The sequence below is a fragment of the Gopherus flavomarginatus genome, chromosome 1, assembly GCF_025201925.1.
Source record: "Gopherus flavomarginatus isolate rGopFla2 chromosome 1, rGopFla2.mat.asm, whole genome shotgun sequence".
Taxonomy (NCBI): Eukaryota; Metazoa; Chordata; order Testudines; family Testudinidae; genus Gopherus; species Gopherus flavomarginatus.
Window position 1 is genome coordinate 228,954,687 of NC_066617.1, and position 12,069 is coordinate 228,966,755.

The 12,069-nt window shown below is 46.0% G+C and overlaps 1 protein-coding gene across 4 annotated transcripts in view; it reads right to left on the bottom strand.

Moving 5' to 3' along the window:
• Positions 1 to 12,069, bottom strand: part of PPEF1 (protein phosphatase with EF-hand domain 1) — a 69,993-nt gene that overhangs the window by 16,491 nt on the left and 41,433 nt on the right. The window lies entirely within an intron of this gene.

The window sequence follows — 12,069 nt, forward strand, 5'->3', positions numbered from 1 at the left end:
AGCTTACAGGAAGCATGACGGCAATGTTTGTATCTCCATCATTTCTAAGGGACAGGAATGTTAGAACTGTTTATTCCACTTCTGACTTGCTATAGAGATCACCCTGCCAGAAAGAAACCCACTAGACATTGGCATATAGATGCACTACTGGCAGATTATCACCATACACGTTAACACAGTACAACTCCAATACTGTGAAGTCATCCAAAGCATTACATCCCCAGGGCACAGCACAGGTTATTCAGCATTCCTTGACAAAGTGCCTCCCAACTGACTTCATTCTGGGGAGTGAAATGGGACACTGATGGGGCCCACCATTGTATGCAAATTGGTGGCCTAAGGCCTGATCCAAAGCCTGATGAAGTAACATCTTTCCATTGATTTCAGTGGGTTTGTATCAGGCGCCTGATGATTGGTGTTTGCTCTGCTATTCAGAGAGAACAGTATTTGATTTCTGATCCTGGTCTCTCAATTCTCTGGAGAGCACAGACTGGGAATGTTGCAAAAGCAGCATGCTCATCCCCTGCAGCAACTTCCCTCTGATCAGGCAGTTTCTGAATTAAAGGTCACAAAAAGGACTATAACTATGAGAGTCTGAAGATGAAGTGAGTTAAAGTAGTAATTAAAAAAAAAGAGAGAGGAAGGAAGGTATCATAACCTTAGTCCCAGATTTGGACCTTAGCGTCCAAAATATGGGGGTTAGCATGAAAACCTCCAAGCTTAGTTACCAGCTTGGACCTGGTACCTGCTGCCACCACCCAAAAAATTAGAGTGTTTTGGGGCACTCTGGTCCCTCTGAAAAACCTTCCCTGGGGACCCCAAGACCCAAATCCCTTGAGTCTCACAACAAAGGGAAATAATCCTTTTTCCCTTCCCCCCTCCAGGTGCTCCTGGAGAGATACACAGACACAAGCTCTGTGAAACTACACAGAGAGACTCCCCCTCTCTGTTCCCAATCCTGGAAACAAAAAGTACTTTCCTATTCCCCCAGAGGGAATGCAAAATCAGGCTAGCAATCCAACACACAGATCTCCCCGATTCTTCCTCCCACCAATTCCCTGGTGAGTACAGACTCAATTTCCCTGAAGTAAAGAAAAACTTCAACCGGTCTTAAAAGAAAGCTTTATATAAAAAGAAAGAAAAATACATACAAATGTTCTCTCTGTATTAAGATGATACAATACAGGTCAATTGCTTAAAAGAATATTGAATAAACAGCCTTATTCAAAAAGAATACAAATCAAAGCACTCCAGCACTTATATTCATGCAAATACCAAAGAAAAGAAACCATAGAACTTACTATCTGATCTCTTTGTCCTTACACTTAGAAACAGAAAATTAGAAAGTAGAACTACTTCTCCAAAGCTCAGAGAAAGCAGGCAGGCAGACAAAGACTCAGATACAAACTCCCTCCACTCAGAGTTGAAAAAATCCGGTTTCCTGATTGGTCCTCTGGTCAGGTGCTTCAGGTGGAAGAGACATTAACCCTTAGCTATCTGTTTATGACACGCCCCCCAAATTGCAGACAGTGGGGAAGCTCACTGGCGGCGATTTCCTTCTAGAACTTTAAAATAAACAGATTAATACAACACATGCACCTTTACATATACCCCTAAGTATATAACTAACAGACTTCTACATTTTAAGAACACTTTTTAACTACTGAATTCTGGGAAACTCTCACGGGAGAGTGCATCAGCTACTTTGTTAGAAGCTCCTGTGATGTGCTGAATTTCAAAATCAAAATCTTGGAGAGCTAAACTCCAACGAAGAAGTTTCTTGTTGTTCCCCTTGGCAGTATGAAGCCACTTTAGTGCAGCATGGTCAGTTTGTAGTTGGAACCGCCGTCCCCAAACATATGGGCGTAGCTTTTCCAGGGCGTACACAATGGCATAGCATTCCTTTTCACTGACTGACCAGTGACTTTCCCTCTCAGACAGTTTCTTGCTGAGAAACACGACAGGATGGAAGTTGTGATCTGTTGCTTCCTGCATGAGCACTGCTCCTATACCACGCTCAGATGCATCTGTTGTTACTAGGAATGGCTTGTCAAAGTCCGGGGCCCTGAGCACAGGGTCAGACATGAGCATCGCCTTAAGCTGGGTAAAGGCCTTTTGACACTCATCAGTCCACTTAACGGCATTTGGCTGGGTCTTTTTGGTCAGGTCGGTCAATGGGGCAGCGATTTGGCTGTAGTGTGGTACAAATCGCCTGTAGTATCCGGCCAAGCCTAAGAAGGATTGGACCTGATTCTTTGACTTTGGGACAGGCCACTTTTGGATAGCCTCCACCTTGGCCTGTAGGGGGTTTATGGTTCCTCGACCCACCTGGTGCCCCAGGTAAGTCACTCTGTTTTGGCCTATTTGACACTTTTTGGCCTTAACAGTTAGTCCGGCCTGCCTGATGCGCTCAAAGACCTTTTCCAGGTATAGTAGGTGTTCGGGCCAGGAGTCTGAAAAAATGGCCACATCATCGAGGTAGGCAACTGCAAATTCTCCCAGTCCAGCTAGTAGACCATCTACCAGCCTCTGGAAGGTGGCGGGTGCATTTCGAAGGCCGAAAGGAAGGACATTGAATTCATACACCCCCGCATGGGTGACGAATGCTGACCTCTCCTTGGCAGGTTCATCTAGCGGTACTTGCCAGTACCCCTTGGTTAAGTCTATTGTAGAGATGAACTGGGCACGTCCCAACTTTTCCAATAGCTCATCGGTACGTGGCATTGGATAGTTGTCCGGACGAGTTACAGCATTTAGCTTACGGTAGTCCACGCAAAAGCGTATTTCCCCATCTGGTTTGGGTACCAGAACCACTGGAGATGCCCATGCACTGGTAGATGGGCGGATTATACCCATCTGTAGCATGTTCTGGATCTCCCGTTCTATAGCAGCTTGGGCATGAGGAGACACTCGGTAGGGTGGGGTTCTGATTGGGTGAGCATTACCTGTATCAATGGAGTGGTATGCCCGTTCAGTCCGTCCTGGGGTGGCTGAGAACAACGGGGCGAAGCTAGTGCACAGCTCCTTGATTTGTTGCCGCTGCAGACGTTCCAGGGTGGTTGAGAGGTTCACCTCTTCCACACCACCGTCTTTTTTCCCGTCGTAGTAGACACCGTCAGGCCACTCAGCATCATCTCCCTGGACTGTAAACTGACAAACCTGTAAGTCTCTGGAATAGAAAGGCTTGAGAGAATTAACATGGTACACTTTAGGCTTTAGTGAGGAATTGGGAAATGCTACAGCTCCCAGGCGCTCTTGGACCGTGAAGGGCCCTTCCCATGATGCTTCCATCTTATGGGCCTGTTGCGCCTTCAAGACCATAACCTGGTCTCCTACCTTGAAGGAACGTTCTCTGGCATGTCTGTCATACCAGGCCTTTTGCTCTTCTTGAGCATCCTTTAGGTTCTCTCTAGCAAGGGCTAAAGAGTGTCGGAGGGTGCTTTGTAGGTTGCTTACAAAGTCCAGAATGTTAGTTCCTGGAGAAGGCGTAAACCCCTCCCATTGCTGCTTCACCAACTGTAATGGCCCCTTAACCTCGTGACCATACACAAGTTCAAACGGTGAAAACCCTAAACTGGGATGTGGTACAGCCCTGTAGGCAAACAGCAACTGCTGCAACACTAGGTCCCAATTATTGGAGAATTCGCTGATGAATTTTCGTATCATGGCCCCCAAAGTTCCATTGAACCTTTCCACCAGGCCATTGGTTTGATGGTGGTATGGGGTGGCAACCAAGTGATTCACCCCATGAGTTTCCCACAGTTTTTCCATGGTCCCTGCCAGGAAATTAGACCCTGAATCTGTAAGGATGTCGGAGGGCCAACCTACCCTGGCAAAGATGTCTGTTAAGGCCAGGCACACAGTGTTAGCCCTGGTGTTGCCTAGAGCGACTGCTTCTGGCCATCGGGTAGCAAAGTCCACTAAAGTCAGTACGTACTGCTTTCCTCTGGGCGTCTTTTTTGGGAAAGGGCCCAGAATATCCACAGCTACTCGCTGAAATGGGACCTCAATTATGGGGAGTGGCTGGAGAGGGGCCTTGACCTGGTCTTGAGGCTTTCCCACTCTTTGGCATACCTCACAAGACCGGACATACTTGGCAACGTCCTTGCCCATCCCCTCCCAGTGGAAGGACTTCCCCAACCGGTCCTTGGTTCTGTTCACCCCAGCATGGCCACTGGGATGATCATGGGCTAAGCTTAAGAGCTTCTCCCGGTACTTAGTTGGAACCACCAACTGTTTTTGCGGCTGCCATTCTTCCCGGTGTCCACCAGAAAGAATTTCCTTGTATAAAAGTCCTTGGTCTATAACAAACCGGGATCGATTAGAAGAGCTGAGAGGCGGTGGGGTGCTCCGTGCCGCCGCCCAAGCTTTCTGAAGGCTGTCATCTGCTTCCTGCTCAGTCTGGAACTGTTCCCTTGAGGCTGGGGTCACCAGTTCTTCCTCAGACTGGGGACTTGGGCTTGGTCCCTCTGGAAGCGATGTAGGTGATGGGGTTGTTTCCGTTGCTGGTGAACCGCTCTCCGCTGGTGCACCTGAGGGTATTTCAGGCTCTGGCTGAGCCTTTTGGGTATGGCTGTCTGTTGCTTCTGCCAGTTTTGGCTCGCTGGCGCCCTCTGGCGTTGAGTTTGAAGATGGGGTTGCACTTGCTGGTGCTGGTTGCTGTTCCAGTTCCGGGCCTGGGACTGGAGGTGCTGGGGCTGTTTCAGTGGTAGGCATGGAATCTGGGTCCACTACCTCTGTCTGGGTCTCTGGTAACACAGACGGGGCCTCTGTGGACGGTTCAGGAACAGGAATGGGTCTGGAAGCTTGCCTGGTTTGGCTACGTGTAACCATTCCCACTCTCTTGGCCCGCCTCACCTGGTTGGCCAAGTCTTCCCCCAGTAGCATGGGGATAGGATAATTGTCATAGACTGCAAAAGTCCACATTCCTGACCAGCCTTTGTACTGGACAGGCAGTTGAGCTGTAGGCAAGTCTACAGCTTGTGACATGAAGGGGTAAATTGTAACTTTGGCCTTTGGGTTGATGAATTTGGGGTCAACGAAGGATTGGTGGATAGCTGACACTTGTGCCCCCGTGTCTCTCCACGCAGTAGCCTTCTTTCCGCCCACTCTCAAATTTTCCCTTCGCTCCAAGGGTATTTGAGAGGCATCCGGGCCTGGGAATCTTTGGTGTGATGGTGGTGTAATGAATTGCACTCGCATGGTGTTCTTGGGACAGTTGGCCTTGATATGTCCCAGTTCATTACACTTAAAGCATCTTCCATCTGATGGGTCACTGGGCCGAGGTGAGTTACTGGAGACTGGTGAGGTTGAAGGGTAGGGTATCTGTGGCTTTACTTGGGTGGTATGTGGGGTCTTTGGCTGTCCTCGGTTGTAGGGTTTATGGTCTGTGTGCCCCCTGGGGTAATCGTTCCCCTTGACAGTAGCTTTCTTGCTTTCTGCCAGTTCCATCCATTTGGCTCCAATCTCCCCCGCCTCAGCGATATCTTTGGGATTTCCATCTTGTATGTACCGTGTGATGTCTTCAGGAACACCATCCAAGAACTGCTCCATTTGTATGAGGAGGTTTAATTCTTCCAAGGTTTGAATGTTGTTTCCTGTTATGCAGGCCTCATAGTTTTTTGCAATGTAGTAGGCGTGTTTGGGAAATGACACCTCGGGTTTCCACTTTTGGGTTCTGAAGCGCCGACGGGCATGATCTGGGGTTATCCCCATTCGGTATCTGGCCTTGGTTTGAAAAAGTTTATAGTCATTCATTTGCAGCTTAGGCATTTCAGCTGCCACCTCTGCTAAAGGTCCACTGAGCTGTGACCTCAATTCTACCATGTACTGGTCTTCGGGGATGTTGTACCCAAGACAGGCTCTTTCAAAATTTTCCAAGAAGGCCTCGGTGTCATCACCTGCCTTGTAGGTGGGAAATTTCCTGTGCTGTGGAGCAATAATTGGCGCCGGGTTGTTAGGGTTGGCTGGCACATGCAGCCCAGCTTTTGCCATCTCCAGTTCATGTTTTCTCTGTTTTTCCTTCTCTTCATTCTCTTTTTGTTGTTTTTCCATTTCTTTTTGTTGTTCTTCCATTTCTTTTTGGTGTTTTTTCCATTTCTTTTTGGTGTTTTTCCATGTCTCGGCGGTGGGCCGCCTCTTCTTCTGCTTGTTTCCTTCGGTAGGCCAACTCTTCTTCTTCTAGTTTTCTTTTGTGTGCTGCCTCTTGGGCTGCCTGTTCTCTTTGGAAGGCTGCCAGTTTCATGCTTTCTTCCTTTTCTTTCATCTCCATCTGTCGCCTGTGTTCAGCTTCTTTGATTTGTTCTTCGGCCTCAATTTTTGCCTTAGAAGTCATGGTTCCTGTTTTCTTGTGTTGGGGTGCCCTCCGGTGTTTATCTTTTGAACTGCAGGTTCTGTTGCCTCCTGAAGTCTGCCTAGCAACAGTGCTTTTAGCCCCTTTCTCTCTCTAGCTAATGTTCAATGAAAGGAAACCAGAAAAACCACTTTATTTGCATGCATATAAGTGCTGGTACTTGCCTCCTAATGGGAGGGCTATTGCATGACAAAAGACCCTCAACAGTCTCTTAATGGCTTCTCGCTTAACATGCATGCCACAAACTGCCAGAGAGAGCAGAAAAAAAAATTCTCTCTGGTTCCCTTTTAAAACCAACTGTTTCTCTCTGCTAAAAAGCCCCTAGCAGAGAAAAGAAAAATAAAATATTTCCACTGGCTTCTGGATTCTGTCTATCCCGTAACCGCTGCTACACCATATCATAACCTTAGTCCCAGATTTGGACCTTAGCGTCCAAAATATGGGGGTTAGCATGAAAACCTCCAAGCTTAGTTACCAGCTTGGACCTGGTACCTGCTGCCACCACCCAAAAAATTAGAGTGTTTTGGGGCACTCTGGTCCCTCTGAAAAACCTTCCCTGGGGACCCCAAGACCCAAATCCCTTGAGTCTCACAACAAAGGGAAATAATCCTTTTTCCCTTCCCCCCTCCAGGTGCTCCTGGAGAGATACACAGACACAAGCTCTGTGAAACTACACAGAGAGACTCCCCCTCTCTGTTCCCAATCCTGGAAACAAAAAGTACTTTCCTATTCCCCCAGAGGGAATGCAAAATCAGGCTAGCAATCCAACACACAGATCTCCCCGATTCTTCCTCCCACCAATTCCCTGGTGAGTACAGACTCAATTTCCCTGAAGTAAAGAAAAACTTCAACCGGTCTTAAAAGAAAGCTTTATATAAAAAGAAAGAAAAATACATACAAATGTTCTCTCTGTATTAAGATGATACAATACAGGTCAATTGCTTAAAAGAATATTGAATAAACAGCCTTATTCAAAAAGAATACAAATCAAAGCACTCCAGCACTTATATTCATGCAAATACCAAAGAAAAGAAACCATAGAACTTACTATCTGATCTCTTTGTCCTTACACTTAGAAACAGAAAATTAGAAAGTAGAACTACTTCTCCAAAGCTCAGAGAAAGCAGGCAGGCAGACAAAGACTCAGATACAAACTCCCTCCACCCAGAGTTGAAAAAATCCGGTTTCCTGATTGGTCCTCTGGTCAGGTGCTTCAGGTGGAAGAGACATTAACCCTTAGCTATCTGTTTATGACAGAAGGAATCCTTGAGGCTTCAGAAAGGGTAGGGACATCCACAGAGGAGGAAAAGGCAAGGAACTGGTATTATGTGGAAAGTTGGATTGATTGGAGTAACATCAACTGGTAGTTCTCTAAGCTCTAACAATTCTCTCTTGGAAAAGCTTGTGACAGCCCTACTTTCTAAAAACAAATTTAGATTCTGAATTCAAAAACATAATTATACCTGGATTCCAAATTCAAACTGGTATTTTAGCTCTTCAATGTTCTCTTGCCAAGTTTTAAAGTGATTTCCATTTCTTCAATGTTCACTGACAGCCATAGTTCCAGAGCAAAACAAAATTAAAATCTATAGAAGCTTGAGACACTTCAGAGATGAGAACAAAAAATAGCTCTCTAATGATTTGCAGACTAGTGCTGTGACGCTGTTTGCTTCTGGGCATCATTATTGTCTCTTTTGTGTTAGTGGTTAATTAGCTTCTTTTTGTTACCTGCATTCTATTCAGCTTCAGGGTATCTCTACACGCCAATTTAACAGAGTCTAATTTAGCAATAAACAATTTAAAATTTCAAGGCTCAGGGTGAATGACTGGAAACACTGTAATTTAACAAAGACTCATGCCCGGAATGAAGCATCTAAACATTGGACACTTCGGTTAAAAAAAGGTGAGATAATCTTCTTTAAAAAATGAAAGCAAAAAGTATCAGGCATAATATTATGTAAAATACTTCTACTGATCATCAAATTTTTCCTTTAAATCTATGTAACTCCTATCCTTTTTAAATTCATGAATGGCTCAGACATGTGTATACATTTTGGCAAAAACTATATGGATAGCAAACCAATGAGTGTATAGTAAGCCACATCTGTAACTGAAAAGGGGGTTAGCAGCCACATCCAATCCACCAAGCTCAGTAGACAGCTGAGTTAATGGAATTCTTCAGCTGGGTGTTTAGACAATTGTATCACTTTGTCCCTCTAATGGGAAGCTAATAGCACTTGTTATCTCAAAGGAAGAAATTCCTTTTAAGTTTAAAAATGTGGTGCTGATAGAGTTGCAAATGGATCCCAGATGTAGTGCTGGCCAGATCCCCAGCTGATGTAAACTGCAGCTCCATTTCCCTCAACTGAACTATGCTTTACACAAGTTGACGAGCTGGAGCTTGTAGGATTGGGCAGGGGGAGGAAGGAAAATTCATTCCTGACCTGCGGCCCTTTTCTGCTGACTATGCCCATGAAAAGTGGCCACAAAAGAGCCCTGGCCTATAAGCCACCTTCCCCACCCAAGAACATGCCTGACATATGATGCATCCCTGGGATGTGCAGAGCCAGTATAGACCGTTGCACATACATAAGACCCTACCAAATTTACCGCCATGAAAAACACATCACGGACCACGAAATCTGTTCTTCCCCTCTGAAATCTGGTCTTTTGTGTGTTTTTACCCTATACTATATAGATTTCGCAGCGGAGACCAGCATTTCTCAAATAGGGGGTCCTGACCCAAAAGGGAGTTGCAGGGGGGTCGCAAGATTATTTTAGGAGGCTTGCAGTATTGTCACCCTTACATCTGTGCTGCCTTCAGAGCTGGTCAGCCAGAGAGCAGCAGCTGTTGGCCAGGCACCCAGCTTTGCAGGCAGCATCCCACCAGCAGCAGTACTGAAGTAAGGGTGGCAATAACATACCACGTCATCCTTACTTCAGCGCTGCTGCCAGCAGTAGCTCTGGTTTCAGAGCTGCACTTCTGGCCAGCAGCTGCTGCTCTCCAGCTGCCCAGCTCCGAAGGCAGCGCTGCTGCCAGCAGGAGCACAGAAGTAAGGTTAGCAGTACCGCAACCCTCCCTATAACTTTCCTATAACAATAATCTTGCGACCGCCACCCAACCCCCAACTGTTTTTTGGGTCAGGCCCATTACAATTACAACACTGTGAAATTTCAGATTTAAATAGCTGAAATCATGAAACTGATTATTTTAAAAATCCTGTGACCATGAAATTGACCAAAATGGACTGTGAATTTGGTAGGGCCCTGTACATAAAACCTCCCCATGCAGGAGCCCCTGGGGCTTGGTGGCACATCAAGGACATGTCAGGAGAGTGTCACTGGGAAATTCCTAAGCCTAAAGGCTACATAAATCTATGCTGAGGCTGAGCTTTCCCTATCTGCATCAATTAATTACTCTGCACATAAGTAAGATTCTCAACCCTGAATTCCCTGATCACTCAGGGCTTGGCTACACTGGAGTGTTGCAGCGCTGGTGATGGGGTTACAGCGCTGCAACTCACTCTGTGTCCACACTTGCAAAGCACAGCCAGCGCTGCAACTCCCTGGTTGCAGCGCTGGCTGTACACCTGGTCTGCTTGGGGTGTAGTGATTCCAGCGCTGGTGATGCAGCGCTGGTCAGCAAGTGTGGCCACCAAAAGCGCTGTTATTGGCCTCCAGGGTATTAGGAGGTATCCCAGAATTCCTGTCCACAACAAACCGGAAGAATGGCTGAACTCCAATCTCCCTGTAGCTACTTAGTTAAAAAACAAACACAGCTGCTCTTTGCTCCACCGAGTGAGCGAGCAGAGGAATTGCTTTGGAATGTTCACAGCTGTTTGCTTGAGGAGAGAGGGGAGGGGCTGCTGAGCAGCTGCTTATGTGGTGTAAAGGCTATTTAGGAGTGCATAATTTGCATTTAGTGAATAAGAGACAGGTGGGGGAAAGGTCAAAACTTTTAAAATGATTGAAGGTAGGCACTGTGTATCTTCCAGTCCTTACAACTTGCAAGGCAGGGAGCTGAGAACAGTGTCAGCTCCAAAAATCCACTTTCTCTGTCTCCCCCACGCTCCCTGTCACACTCCACCCCCCCCCTCTTTTGAAAAGCACGTTGCAGCCACTTGAACGCTGGGATAGCTGCCTACAATGCACCACTCCCAACAGCACTGCAAATGCTGCAAATGTGGCCACACTGCAGCGCTAGGAGCTGTCAGTGTGGCCACACTGCAGTGCTTTCCCTACACAGCTGTACGAACACAGTTGTAACTCCCAGCGCTGCACATCTCCAAGAGTAGCCATACCCTCAGAAGTCATGACAAAATGTTTGCTTTTTTTAATGTAGTTTGATCGAAGGATCCTGTCAATCACATCCTAACCATGGACGGCTTTTGGTAAAGTCCTGGCCCCACTGACGTCAAAGGCAGTTTGGTCACTGATTCCAGCAGAGTCATGATTTCATCTCACACTGAGGGCTGTTTTCATTATTTCATCCTGATTAAGAGACAAGCCCTGCTGTCCAATGTCATATTTTAAAAGGGTACGTCATATTCAGGGCTGTTTGCAGCTATAAACGTTCCAGTATTCACTCCCCAAATAGAATGTTTTACCATGCCATGTGTTTTGAGTATTGAAAGTATGCTGAATCCAGCCGTTCTTTCATGCTGGTCTAATATGCAATTTGGAAATGAAAAAGTTGTCTCATTGAACCATCAGCTAAAAGGCAGGGAAGCAAAGAAGTAGCTAAAATTGGTAACTTAATAACATGGGAAGTTGACCCCTGCATAAGTAAGTATTGTACTAAATTTTTTAAATTAGGTTCCTGCTTGGACAAAATATTCAAGTTTTCAGCTGACAGATGAGTGGAAAGTGTAACTGAGCCAATTAAACAAAGAGGAATTACATCATTCAAGGACCTGGATTAACTCATGCCAGCCTTGGTTCAATGCAGATGAATACAGAATAATCAGTCACAAAAAGAAATCAGAGGGAGTATCTGTTAAACTGGAAGGTGGTGAATCATACTAAAAAGAAAAGAAATTTGGAACTTATTGTAGGAAAATTCTTATGCTTCCAGCTAAATATACAACTGCAGAGGAGACAGCCTGGAGTTTTATTTCTTCCATGTTAGCAAATCATAATTATGTTTTATTTAACATGAAACACATGAACAGCTGCTGCAGGCTAAATAGAGGATGCTCAAGATATTTTCATTTTGTGCAAAATTGCATGACTGCTTGCAAAAAAAGGAAAGCTTTTAAGCAGATAGAAATGCTCTGCACTTCACTTCCTCTAAATAATTTTTTTAAAAAGCACTTTTGTAGATATTGATGGGAAGTGTAAATGAGTTTGGAGAGGTTGGAGAAAACTGCTGCATTCTTCATGATGGCTAAAACCAGCCAGGAACCCCTGGGTTATACCAGAGATGAATTTGGCTCCTTCTCTTTGAAGAACTGAGCCTTTACAAAATATTAGAGTAGCACCAGGACTTTGTAGAAGGTACAAGAAGCCATCTCTCATTTTGGTTTATCACACTAGTCCAGGGGTGGGCAAACTTTTTGGCCTGAGGGCTGCATCGGGTTTTGTAAATTGTACGGAGGGCTGGTTAGGGGAGGAGGTAGTGGCCCAGCCCCCCGGGACTCCTGCCCCATCCAACCCCCGCGTTCCTTGCCAGCCCTCTGGGACCCCTGCCCCATCCACCCCCCCCCCCCCGCTCCTTG